This window comes from Armigeres subalbatus, chromosome 1, assembly GCF_024139115.2.
Source record: "Armigeres subalbatus isolate Guangzhou_Male chromosome 1, GZ_Asu_2, whole genome shotgun sequence".
NCBI classification, from domain to species: Eukaryota; Metazoa; Arthropoda; class Insecta; order Diptera; family Culicidae; genus Armigeres; species Armigeres subalbatus.
In genome coordinates this window covers 89,130,023-89,144,542 of record NC_085139.1, presented here as the reverse complement: position 1 = coordinate 89,144,542, position 14,520 = coordinate 89,130,023, and the positions used below count along the sequence as shown (strand labels likewise).

General features: G+C 43.6%; 1 protein-coding gene across 3 annotated transcripts in view; it reads left to right on the top strand.

Annotated features, from left to right (window-relative positions):
- The window catches only part of LOC134228067 (juvenile hormone esterase), a 121,750-nt gene that overhangs the window by 18,722 nt on the left and 88,508 nt on the right, over positions 1 to 14,520 (top strand). The gene's annotated exons all lie outside the window — the stretch shown is intronic.

The following is a 14,520-nucleotide window of genomic DNA, read 5'->3' as shown; positions in this document are numbered from 1 at the left end:
ACTAATAGATAAGCTAGTTTTGCATTTTTTTTGCTGCATTTCCACTTCAGCACGCTAGACAACTTTAGGTTTTTTTTAGTAAACTTCAGTATAGTTATATAAATGTCGAAAGAGAATGAAAGTAGAGAGAGGCTTTCTATTGCAATGATTCTATTATTGCAATGAAAAATGGACTTTAATATGATAAATCTGTACTAAAATTGTACAGTCTAATTTACACTATAGATCATTCTTATCAATAAATTATGTTGCTACATAGAACATAGATTCCATATTATCGTGCCCCATTATATAGCTCGACAAGCCATGAAGCGCTCGAGCAGCACATATGTTACACATAGATTACAGTAACTTATATATGACCAGATTCAGTTAAATTTAAGTTGCTGCAACCAGATTAGATTGACTTGTGCTACTTGGGCGAAAGATGAACTTGCCTTTCGAAAATTTTGATGTCATATCCATCAAGCTGCGACGCAGAGAATACACCGTTTGAACACTTACCCAAGCCAATTCAGCAAAATGTAGTCATTTAACTAGTCATAGTCATGGATTTTATGCAACTTTTTTGAATTGCATAAAGCACTCATTTCGTAGGTCGTTTTGTCACAAAAGGCGAATTATAAACCAGGCAGTATGATCAAGAATTGCTAAAAAGGTGCATTTTTTGTCATTACCCCCCGACCCGGCTCAGCTGGTCGTGAAATAAGTGACCCTGTCAATGATTATTCATTTTGTTTTAGTGGTGGCTTGTGTATTGAAACATTGAAGATGCATTCAGAGATAGTATTTTGCTAAGCCTTGAGTATAATAATGCTTTCAATTTCGTCCTAGATACTTATCTATAGGATTATTGGAAGGTTGTGATGGCATTTTTTTTGTTCTTCAACACTACTACACTGTGCCTAATTTTGTTCAAAATGATTATAATATTGAAGTTTCCAGGAACGTCGCTACTCCGTGATTGATCAGAACCTTGGATAGGATGTGACAATAAGGCAAAGACAAAGGTGCTGTTTGAACGAGATGGCGCCACAACATTTAAAGTAAAATGAATTTTCTTGTATGGACAAATCATCCGTTCTCATTAACTACGCATCGGATCAATATGAAACCTAGGTCAAAAGCTACAAATAATTTTTAGATTTTTGTTCCCACGACTTGTTTTACAGTTCTAAACAATAAAAGAGATTTCATTGTACCTCCATACTAAATTCTAGCTGTATACTTTCAATTTCTTCAAGACTGTTCTCCACCTCGTGTGTGTGGAAGGAACATTGAAAGCTTACGATATCGAACAGCAGATGTCACTAGTGTATATGCAATATTACGTTGATGCAAACACACAGCAACACCACCTGTCGCCTGATAATGGAAATATTGCAATTATACCATCAGGTGTAGTGGCTGTTGTCAAAATATTTAGGAAGGGCCTCAAGCGGAATTTTTGCTAGAATGCAACTGACGATCTCCTATTGAATTGCGACTGCCTTGTTGTTTCCTCAGTTGGTTGCTTCGACGAGGTGGTGGCCAGTGCTTCCGAATATTTTTTATGCAAAATCCGTAAAACAATATATGTAACAAATTCATGTTTTCTCGTTCATTTCTTTCATTATTCGTAATAAATGATGCTACGTACTATCAGAAAAAAGTTTCAACATGGAATTAAATGAGTTTTATAGTGAAATGGGTAAAAAGTTGATAAATAATGCTTCAAATCAAGTGTTTTGAATTAGCATAACACTTGAGAATCATGCATACATCATTTGTAGTCTAGCATAAATTAATTATACCCAAAAAATCAAAAATCAAACTTTTGAATTTTTTCATAAATTTCTATTTATTTACCCAGCAACACGGCCAGGGTAACAACAAGCTGCCCTTTTGAAAATGTGATACCGCCGATCGAAGTAATCGATTGTCATTTTCACCCAATCAGCAACCGGTACGATTTTGACAGAAAATCGGCACTAATTGGCACATCCTATCCTAGATCAGAACTGGTGTAAATTGCACTGCGACCCAAGTGAATAGGTGTTGGGATTTTCCATCTATTCTCGAAGTGCACGTTTCAGCAGCTCGCAAATGTTGACCAATTACGGCGCCGACGAAGTACTTACAGTCAGTTGGGAAAAGAAGGGAATATTAGAGTGTGATTATTGTTGCTACTAGGGACCAAGAATACCTCTGCATCTCCACAACAACCACGAGAAGGAGATTGTGTTAGTTGGGTAGGATTCAGAAACATCAGAAACATAGATCGGGATTCACCATGGAAACTTCGGGATTCACCATCACGTAACTTCTACTCTACTAATAAGAACGGATTTCTCAAAATAGAACATACAACAGTATTAGAATTCTGACTTATCGACGCACAAAACAGATTAGAGCATTTTGGTGATCGCGCGATTGTTCTGCGTAGAGGAGACTGAGGAGACTTGATCCCCTTTTCTGATTTCCGATGTATCATAGCCAAACATAAATAAACATACGCGATTCCTGATTTTTTTTGTATGCAGGGTTTATGAATGAATAAAAACAAATATTTAAGAAATCTTAGTTGCGTATTTTCTGGAAAAGACGGATTCCACGCAGTACGACAGATCGACCAAACTTGATAATCGTTGATTCGATTGAAACTTGTAACATATTTTTGCTGTAGGGCAGCGGTTCTCAACCTGGGGTACATGTACCCCTGGGGGTACCTTCGCTGGCCCTAGGGGGTACCTCTAACAAAAAACAGTAATGGCGGACGTATTACAAATCCAATCGAAACTCATTTATAAAGTTTTGATACTTGTGTATTTTTTTATATCATAACTTTGTCTTAAACTTGTAAATAATTTGCTTGGCGATCAATAAATCAAAGTCAATTGAATCCTGCCTTCAACAACCAGCACAGTGTATGAAACATTGTTGAACAATAGATCAGAAGGACAAAACTTCGAATTACCAATTAAAAAAAAACTCTTCAATGCAATCTACCTGATCGAAATAAAATGTTGAATAGTATGTTAAGAATATGCTTCTGAACTAAAACTAGAGTCTAAAGGTTCGGAAGCCTCCATTTGAAAGGCATGAAGGCTTTTTGTCAAATAGCTTGGTTGCCACGTTGGAAAAGGATTGGAAGCATTCTTCTACGTTTCTTAACGTTTCTTAAGCCATATTCCAAGTAGCTAGGAAGCATTCACAGATAAAAATATGTGGTTTTTGATGTATTTCCATGCACATATTTGGAGCATGGAAATTAGCGTAACAATCAATCGATCTTACTGTTCTTTCAAATCGAAATAAATTTAAATTGTTCTTGCTTGTAAAATTCAGTCAAACTTAATTGAATATGGAATGCAATTTTACACGTCGTTGAATTTTCAAAACTATTTGCTATGTTCTTCGAATCAGCTCGGAAGCCTCTTTGAGAAGATCCATAAATTACGGCAAGAGGCCCGAAGCCTCCTTTCAAGAGGCCTGAAACCACCTTTCAAGAGGCCTGAAACCTCCTTTCAAGAGACACGTAAGCCTCCTTTCAAAGGCCCAGGAGCTTCCTTCTAAGACGCCCGGAAGCCTTTTTTCCAAAGCCCAGAAGCCTTCTTTCAAGCGGCTTGGAAGCCGCCTACCAATTGCTCGGATGCCCTACTTTTAAGAGGGTCAATAGCTTTCCTCAAACAGGCCCTGAAGCCTCCTTTCAATAGGCCCGGAAGCCTCATTTCAAGAGGCCCGGAAGCCTCATTTCAAGAGGTCCGGAGGCCGGAAGCCTTATTTCAAGAGGTCTGAAAGCATCCTTTCAAGAGGCCCGGAAGCATCATTGCAAGAGGCTCGGAAGCCTCCTTTCAAGAGGTCCGGAAGCCTCCATTCAAAAGGTCCGAAAGCCTCCTTTCAAGAGGCCCGAAAGCCTCCTTTCAAGAGGCCCAAAAGCCTCCTTTCAAGAGGCCCGGAAGCCTCCTTTCAAGAGGCCCGGAAGCCTCCTTTCAAGAGGCCCGGAAGCCTCCTTTCAAGAGGCCCAGGCCTCCTTTCAAGAGGCCCAGAAGCCTCCTTTCAAGAGGCCCGAAGCCTCCTTTCAAGAGGCCCGGAAGCCTCCTTTCAAGAGGCCCGGAAGCCTCCTTTCAAGAGGCCTGAAGCCTCCTTTCAAGAGGCCCGAAGCCTCCTTTCAAGGGGCCAGAAGCCTCCTTTCAAGAGGCCCGGAAGCCTCCTTTCAGAAGGCCCGGGAGCCTCCTTTGAAAAGGCCCGGAAGCCTCCTTTCAAAGGCCCTGAAGCCTCCTTTCAAGAGGCCCGGAAGCCTCCTTTCAAGAGGCCCAGAGCCTCCTTTCAAGAGGCCCGGAAGCCTCCTTTCAAGAGGCCCGGAAGCCTCCTTTCAAGAGGCCCGAAGCCTCCTTTCAAGAGGCCCAGAGCCTCCTTTCAAGAGGCCCGGAAGCCTCCTTTCAAGAGGCCCGGAAGCCTCCTTTCAAGAGGCCCAGGCCTCCTTTCAAGAGGCCCGGAAGCCTCCTTTCAAGAGGCCCAGGCCTCCTTTCAAGAGGCCCGGAAGCCTCCTTTCAAGAGGCCCAAGCCTCCTTTCAAGAGGCCCAGAAGCCTCCTTTCAAGAGGCCCGGAAGCCTCCTTTCAAGAGGCCCGAAGCCTCCTTTCAAGAGGCCCGGAAGCCTCCTTTCAAGAGGCCCGGAAGCCTCCTTTCAAGAGGCCCGGAAGCCTCCTTTCAAGAGGCCAAGCCTCCTTTCAAGAGGCCCGGAAGCCTCCTTTCAAGAGGCCCGAAGCCTCCTTTCAAGAGGCTCGGAAGCCTCCTTTCAAGAGGCTCGGAAGCCTCCTTTCAAGAGGCTCGGAAGCCTCCTTTCAAGAGGCCCGGAAGCCTCCTTTCAAGAGGCCCGGAAGCCTCCTTTCAAGAGGCCCGGAAGCCTCCTTTCAAGAGGCCCGGAGGCCTCCTTTCAAGAGGCCCGAAGGCCTCCTTTCAAGAGGCCCGGAAGCCTGCTTTCAAGAGGCCCGGAAGCCCCCTTTCAAGAGGCCCGGAAGCCTCCTTTCAAGAGGCCCGGAAGCCTCCTTTCAAGAGGCCCGGAAGCCTCCTTTCAAGAGGCCCAAGCCTCCTTTCAAGAGGCCCGGAAGCCTCCTTTCAAGAGGCCCGAAGCCTCCTTTCAAGAGGCCCAAGCCTCCTTTCAAGAGGCCCGGAAGCCTCCTTTCAAGAGGCCCAAGCCTCCTTTCAAGAGGCCCGGAAGCCTCCTTTCAAGAGGCCCAGGCCTCCTTTCAAGAGGCCTGGAAGCCTCCTTTCAAGAGGCCTCAAGCCTCCTTTCAAGAGGCCCGGAAGCCTCCTTTCAAGAGGCCCGGAAGCCTCCTTTCAAGAGGCTCGAGGGCCTCCTTTCGAGAGGCCCGGAAGCCTCCTTCCAAGGGGCCCGGAAGCCTCCTTTCAAGAGGCCCAGGCTTCCTTTCAAGAGACCCAGGCCTCCTTTCAAGAGGCCCGGAAGCATTCTTTCAAGAGGCCCGGAAGCCTACTTTCAAGAGGCCCGGAAGCCTCCTTTCAAGAGGCTGAGAAGTGTGCTTTCAAGTGTCTCAGAAGCGTTCTTTCAACATTCTAAGAAGCCTCCTTTTAAGTGGCTTAAAAGCCGCTATTAAAGAGGTTCGGAACCCTCCCTTCAAGGCTCATTGGCCTTGTACCAAGAAATCAACTTTCAAAAGATTCGGAAACTCCTTTCAAGAGGCTTGGAAACCTCCCTTCAAAGGGCTCGGAATTATTCTTTCAAGAGGCTTGGAAGCCTACTTTCAAGATATTCGGAAGCTTGATATTTTAATAAATGATATAATTTGAATTGGAAAATTTCACGGAATAATGAAAATGTCAGCCCAACTTATGGAGAGCCATATATCCCGTTAGTTATCAAGGTCCATTTTTCATGGATCTCGTGAGTTACGTTTATTTTCATTTACAGCAAAAATAGGGGGTACCTCAATCAATGCGAAAGTTTGAAGGGGTACCTCTCAAGAAAAAGGTTGAGAACCGCTGCTGTAGGGGACAGACCCAATGAATTATCCTTTTCTATGATTGGCCCTGCTTACAAGACACTGTCGAAGAACTGTTGTATTTTGTTCTTTACCTCCGCGTCCAAACTGTGCCCAGACAAGGCCTGTCTTATGAGGAATAAAGCTACTTAAATACTGCATCACTTCTTGATGACTCCATGATTTCGGTAACATTGACAAGATCACCAATTTGCCGTCTCTCGAACTTCCTGCATCGATTAACTTTTTTTGAACCTGCAATCCGTAATGCATCGCTGCATTCGTAATGATTAGATTTTGAGTATCGTTGAGTGACAGTTGAGGTTGATATATGTGCAATAGGTGGTACTTGGGGTACTTCCACCTGGCTGCCATAATAGTCTTGTCTGTCAACGCATTCCTTTCTCGGTCAATGCGCATGGCGAGCACTGGTGCAGCCTTATGTCGACAGTTCACGATGGGCCCCGCCTGGAAATTTATAGCAAACGGCTAGCCGTCGTTATCTGCCTCTCAGGGACGTCGTCAACTTACTGAGAGTAACTTACCGACCTCTTACCAACAAGATCGTACCAAGAGAATAACTTATACAATATTTAATACATAATTCTAAAGGGGAGGGGGGTTAATAAAGCACAATGAACGAGAATGAGAGATGTTTTACATATTACTTGCCGCTTGGTGGGCGAGAGCGACAGATCGTATTGGTGCCGATAAACAACCCGTGGTTTTGGAAAGTGGCGTGAGGTGGTTCCGTTAGTTTCCTTGCGACTGATGACTTCCTTGTTGACCCTGTTGGGTTCCTGGATGCAAGAGGCCGTCTTTCGCACTTCATGGGTCTGAATGGCTCGTCGGGGTAGTATCGCATAGGGTATTGGGCCAAGAGAGCGGGGCAAGCCCAGCGATCCTATCCAGGCCCTTACCACCCAACATTGACGAAATGGAGCTTGTTGGCCACCAGATGACGTATTTCCGACTTCACTGAACTCAAGCTGCGCCTCGTGTATATCACCGAAGCTATCTTCCTTCCTCCTATTCTCTCATTCTAATCATAGTCTCTCATTAGGTTAATCTATATTTCTCTCTCCTTTATCTCACCGGAAACTATCGTATAACAGTGTGCGTAAGAAAGTAGTGCAAAAAGGGGTTTTTGTTCAACTGGGGGTGCTTACATTAGTTCAACCTACAAATTACGAGAAGTCGGTAACACATTAGGAGGAAAAAAATATTTTTACCTTGAAGATGATAATTTAGGAACAAAGTGTCTTCAGCAAAGTCAAAGCCTATTATTTAAGCTTTATTTTGAAGTTTGTTGCAATAGGGTGGTCCCACTACATTTCGAGATAAAACTTTTAACTTCTATATTTCAAAATTTAGCATTGTACAATGTTCTCGAAAGTTGTTTCTTATTTAATTCTGAGGTATTTTGCTGAAGAAACTATTGTTGTACGTCGTTTGTATCATTTGCTATGATAATTTTAAATAATAATGATAGGGTGACCCTTAAAAATCAATATTTTGATTGTAACTTTTTAGTTTTTTTTTTTGTGTCTTTATTAAAGAGACTTTCAGCGCGAGGCTGGCTCGTCTCCGGAGCAACTTTTTAGTTCTAATTTTTATCGAAGTGACTAATTGTTATCGAAGGACTTTGCACATACAATCTTCGTACTGCGCTTCAAAGAGGCCGGCAATTTAATTCGAAAATCGTGGTTCAGACGATCAAAAGCTTTTTCGTAGTCATTAAATACCAAATAGAGAGACTCTTGGAATTCGTCGATCTGTTCCAGGTTGATACGCAGCGTAACAATATGGTCCACACATGATCTACCGATGCAGAATCCTGCTTACTACCGCCGGAGAGTTTGCTCAGAACTTTGAGAATAATGCACAGTAACATGATGCCCAGTCAGTTGTCGCACACAGTCTGATTCCCTTTTTTCGAGACCTTCACTAAGACGCCCTGCATTCAGTCGGCCGAAACATTCGCGGTGTTCCAGATATTGTTGATAGAACATTTTTGCAGTTAGCATAAGGTCTGCTTTGAGCATCTATGGAGATATGTGATCAACTCCGGGAGCCTTTCTGGATTTCACGCCTCGGATCTCCTGTAGTAATAGGGCTTTTTATTCTGAGTTGACGGGCTAATGCACCACACTAAATCCTTCATGCCGAGATGTTGGTGGTTAATCTGACGTTGAAACTTGATGAAGTTACTTGAAGTGCTCGAACCAACGTTTCTGATAAATTGGTCGGTGAGTAACTGATCTGTCGCATTTTACACTGAATTTATCTTTGCTCTATTCAGGTGTCGCGAGATATCGTAAAGGGGCGAATATTGCCAAATGTTGCGGCTTTCTGCGCTTCATCGGCCAGGGAGTCCACTAACGCTCGCTTGTACCGCCTGCAGCAGTATACTTTCTTTTCTAGAGCCGACTACCGTTGTCGGGACTCGTACTAGGCTGCCCTGGTTCTTGCTGCCACCTTCTGGAACATCTACCACACGAGTTCCAAGTTCTAATAAGAACGGATTTCTCAAAATACAACATACAACAGTATTAGAATTCTGACTTATCGACGCACAAAACAGATTAGAGCATTTTGGTGATCGCGCGATTGTTCTGCGTAGAGGAGACTGAGGAGACTTGATCCCTTTTTGATTTCCGATGTATCATAGCCAAACATAAATAAACATACGCGATTCCTGATTTTTTTTGTATGCAGGGTTTATGAATGAATAAAAACAAATATTTAAGAAATCTTAGTTGCGTATTTTCTGGAAAAGACGGATTCCACGCAGTACGACAGATCGACCAAACTTGATAATCGTTGATTCGATTGAAACTTGTAACATATTTTTGCTGTAGGGGACAGACCCAATGAATTATCCTTTTCTATGATTGGCCCTGCTTACAAGACACTGTCGAAGAACTGTTGTATTTTGTTCTTTACCTCCGCGTCCAAACTGTGCCCAGACAAGGCCTGTCTTATGAGGAATAAAGCTACTTAAATACTGAATCACTTCTTGATGACTCCATGATTTCGGTAACACTGACAAGACCATCAATTTGTCGTCTCTCAAACTTCCTGCATCGATTAACTTTTCTTGAAGCTGCATTCCGTTATGCATCGCTGCATTCGTAATGCTGGTTTTGAGTATCGTTGACTGACAGTTGAGGTTGATATATGATATATGTCCAAGTTCTTCAATGAACGAACTCTTCACAGCTGGATCATCTACTCGGCATGTGTTGAATCGCCGTCCTAGTCTTTCTTTTTTGCCGCTGAATTCGAGCTATGCGCAATCGGATCTCGCTAATTAGAAGGTGATAGCCAAACGTGATATTAGCGTTGCGTTTATTCCAGAGATCAAGAAGGCTTCGTCTCCATTATGGCTTGTTTAATACAATCCCGATTAGGTTCCATTGCTTTTCATAATAATGCTGGAATTGTGAAGTGTGTTATCCTAATTCGGAATGCTACAATTCAGTACAAGAATGCTCAAAACACAATCTTCAGCATAAAAAACTGCACCGATTAATAATTCGTAGACTAATGCAAAATGGCTAACCCTATTTGGCTTTGGTGCGGGAATCTTATATTCGGAAAGGTAACTTCTATCTGTTAATCTAGTGAACCCGGTTTTGCTGCTTTACTGGTACTGGAATGGCAAATTCACAATCGATGCCACTGCCGATGTATAGTATACCAATGAACTTCTTATAATGTCTAATATTGAGACATTGACTGGAGCAGCCGACAATCTGAGAGAATAGCCTAATTTTTCATGTTTTGCTAATAATATAATCGTTTGGCTAAAACGATTAGAAGCAGCCTTCAAATCGGTGTTAACAGCATCGATCTGCTTTGCTCGACCAACATTCTGCAAGTAAGGTGAAGAGAATTCAACTAAAATAGTGGTAACGCTTCGCTCCGGGAAAAAAAGCATGTTGCTTTGTACTAAAGTAGTGTTTCACACGAGAAAACGTGTAGCTCGGAACAATGGTTTTGATTAATATCAAGCACGCACAAAAGAGCAAATTACCAGGCTCAACCATTTTAGTATAGTTCACACATCGTTTTTGTTTTGACTTAGCTACTCGTTGCCGTTAATCGCTATCAATTAGTTAACTCTGTTTCGTATCAATAGCAGTTAAATTTAAATAGTTTGACAAATTCAGCATCATAATTAGGCAATCTTCACAAAGTGCATTTACATTTAATTATTGTTTACTTTAAAACAAAAATAATAATATCCTAATAAAGTACATATTTCATCATAGCAGCGCTGTTGTTGCGCTGCTGGATCTGATCGTCCACTCTCTCAGTTGGCCATGCTACTATTTTGGAAGAGTCACGGTATACAGAAAACAAGGTAGGCTCGTTAGAAAAATGACGCTTCGAATGTGACGCATATTTTATCGCCACATGTTGGTGTACAAGAGTGAGCATGTGCAACCGTATAGCATCGTCTCGGTCCAGCTTGTGCGAAGATAGCAGTGACGTCACATGTTTTCATTCAAACTGAATGTTTACACACGTGATAAGCCTGCCTTGTTTTTTGTATGCCGTGGGAAGAGTATTAGCAGTGCCCTGCCCTACTGGTGAAGTGATGATGTACCAGCTGCCGCCGCAAGCACAACTGTTCCATATTGATATGAATTTCATGTAATGAACGATCTATAGTTGTCGTTCAGTCGTCATTCAGTCGTTGACAAGCCACGTGCTCTTTCTATCCCCGCCTACCGGAGAATAGAAAATTAGTTTTAGAGTTTGTTTAGTGAAATGTCTTTACTAGTCATAAGACAAGAACTATTACATATAATGCAAGTCCTTTGTGCACTTCGAATCGCCTCCGGATAATCACCCGTCATGTTGCGGCGCTTCCAGTCGCCCTGAACATTGAGCGCCCTCAGGTCCTCTTCAACTGCAAAAATCCATCGTGTACGCGGCCTTCCAAGAAGCCTGCGGCATCTTCCGGGTTCTCTACTAAATATTATCTTCGCTTGACGTTCTTCCGGCATGACCAGCCAACCACCATCGTGACCAGCCCACCGTAGTCTGCCGTGTTGTATAAGCTAAATAATATTCAGCCCTTTATATACCTGGTACAATTCGTGATTCATGCGACGCCGCCAGATACCGTTCTCTTGTTTACCGCCGAGTATTGTCCGCAGCACCTTACGCTCAAACACTCCGAGAGCTCTCCGAACAGCCTCCTTTAACGTCCATGTCTCATGGCCGTATAAAGCCACCGGAAGAATCAGAGTAGTATACAGCGCGAGTTTTGTTTTCGTTTGCAGACTACGGGACTATTTGCAGCTGCAATACGCCTTTTCACCTCGCGGGTAACATCATTATCGCACGTCATTAATGTTCCAAGATACGCAAATTCTTCTACCACTTCAAATTTTTCACCATCCCGCGACCATGTACTTCGTTTTGCTGGTTTTGATCGTGAGTCCAATCCTCGCTGTCTCCCTCTTAAAAGGCGCAAAAGCCTCTTCCACGGCACGGCGATCAATTCCGATAATATCGATATCGTCCGCAAATCCCAGGAGGATATGCGATTTTGTGATAATGGTACCGCTTCTTTGCACACCAGCTCTCCTAATCGCTCCCTCGAGCGCTATATTGAACAGTAGGTTCGAGAGTGCATCACCCTGCTTTAATCCATCTAAGGTAACAAATGACGTCGATATTTCATCCGCAACCCTTACACTTGATTTCGATCCGTCCAACGTTATACGAATCAGCCGTATCAGTTTCGCCGGAAAACCATGTTCAAGCATAATTTGCCATAATTCATTCCGTTTCACTGAATCGTACGCCGCCTTGAAATCAATAAACAGATGATGTGTCTGCAAGTTGTACTCCCGGAATTTATCAAGGATTTGTCTCAGGGTAAACATTTGATCCGTCGTCGATCGGCCCTCACGAAAACCTGCTTGGTATTCGCCGACGAAGGACTCTTCAAGCGGTCTCAATCTGTTGAACAGAATACGGGACATAATTTTGTACGCCGGTAATTGGCGCACTCCAGTCTGTGCCCTTTCTTAAAGAGAGGGCAAATGAGGCCGTCCAACCAGCTAGCAGGCATTTCCTCGTCTTCCCATATTTTCGACATAATATGGCGCAGAACTTCATAAAGCTGCTCACTGCCATGTTTGAGAAGTTCAGCCGGGAGCTGGTCCTTCCCCGCAGCCTTATTGTTTTTCAGCTCTTTGACAGCTTTTTTAACCTCATCTAGTGTAGGTGACTCCACAGCTTGTCCATCGTCGCTAATATTTATTCTGTTCACCGATGCACCGTCACTTCCTCCATTCAACAAAGTCTCGAAGTGTTGCTTCCACCTGGCAGCCACTTCAGTTTTATCTGTCAGCAAATTCCCTTGTTGGTCGTTGCACATGACGGGAGATGGCGCTGTCTTTCTCCGCACGCCATTGACAGACTCATAAAACCTCCGCATATCGTTCTGCTCCATTTTTTCCTGCGCCTCACTAATAACTTGTTCTTCGTACTCTTTTTCTTCCTGCGGTGGGTTAGTTTTTCGGCTGCTCTTGTTCTTGCTGCTCCTTGTTCCGATCTCTATTCGATCGGGTACCTGATACCAACATCCGACTTCTAGCAACGTTTTTCTCGTCTGTCACTCTCTGACACTCCATATCGAACCAGCCCGTCCTGGGTCGCCTCTGTGCAGTGCCTACCACTTCTCGTGCTGTTGTGCTCACCACTCCATGGATCGACTCCCATAGATCGTTGATGTTGTCGCTAACGTTGATTGCACTTATCCGTTCATCGAGCTTCTGGCGGTACTCAGTCGATACTCCTTCCGCCAACAATCGCTGGATATTGTAACGCATCGTTCGCTGTGATCTTTCGTTCGATACAGTTGACAACCGTGATCGAATTTTACTGACAACGAGGTAGTGATCAGAGTCAATGTTCGGACCTCTGAATGTCCGCACATCAATAACATCCGAGAAATGGCGCCCATCCACCAGAACATGGTCTATCTGATTGCAAGTTTCACCATTTGGGTGTCTCCAGGTGTGCTTTCGGATATTCTTTCGTGCAAAATAGGTGCTACTGATGGCCATCCCTCTGGCAGCAGCAAAATTTACTAGCCGTAGGCCGTTGTCATTGGTAGCGGAGTGAAGGCTCTCCCTACTGATTATGGGACGGAAAAAGTCCTCTCCATCGACGTTAGCGTTAGCGTCTCCGATAACAGTTTTCACGTCATGCTTTGGGCACTCTCCATAGGCTTTATCAAGCCATTCATAAAGCGTGTCCTTCACGTCGTCGGATTTATCGTTTGTCGGTGCGTAAACGTTGATTAGGCTGTAATTGAAGAATTTGCCCCGTATCCTCAACACACAGATTCGTTCGCTAATGGGTTTCCACTGCATCACTCGCTTCATCCTGCTTTTTCACCGCCGCTGTGATAGATGTTATACTTGAATGCAGTGTTGGTCGTGGGGTCCACGGCTCGGAATTCACGTTCTCCGGATCTGGGCCATCGGACTTCTTGAATAGCGGTCACGTTCACTCCAACCTTCTGCAGTTCACGAGCCAGAAGGCTCACTCGTCCAGGTTCATTTAGAGTCCTGACATTCCAGGTTTCGAGTTTCCAATCATAGTCCTTATTTCGTTGCCGGTTCGGTTGCCAAAATAACGTTCTCTTTTCTTCTATCTCCATTTTTCGTGGTATTTGAGAGGTTTCAGTAAGCTACTTTACCGGGGTCGCGTTACCTACATCGCGATGATGGGGCTGCCACCTTAGGTATAGCTGACGCGATACAGCATTTCGATCAGCCGCTGGGTACCAGGCAGACGCTGTTTGAGCCGCACCTCCTGGTGAACAGACGCTCGAGGCGTACCTTCTCACTCTAGCTGATGTCAGAAGGACAACAGGCTGCACTACCAGCTAAGTACACAACCCTTAGCTGGCGGTCTTTTGTCATCGGACGACCCGTGGAAGCGTGAGATAGGGACTTGTGGGGACCAGAGCTCTGTTGGGCGTTCCTTCCTTGATGACAACCCACCATTTTGCAGCCCTATGTTTCTATGTAACAGTCATCAATTTTTTAAAGATTGAACGGATCTTGGCAATTGATTACTATTAAAATATTACGAAATCTAACAATAAGTTCTTCGTCGATGTCCAAAACTTTGGAAAATAATTCAGGAATTGAAAATGCTTTTCGACACGCGTTTCCTGTTGTGTTGGTCCCTGCTCTGCCTGCCCTGGGTTGATCAACTCTTACTTTGAATGCTTCTTACATTTTTTTAGTAACAAATTTTTTTAATCAAGATATTTTAAGCCTTTAAATCCTTCGTAACATTTCACTTTTAAATTTCCATCCTGTAGGAAATATGTAATAAATACTCAAAAAAGCACTCTTGACTATTTGAGATTCTTTTGGATCAAAAAGTAATACGATTATTATCATAAACAATTCTTTTCAGATTTCTTTTCGATTAAACAACTCCACAATATATTATCGCGCTTATCTTTTTCTAGAATATTCTTACGCTCGCAGGCGC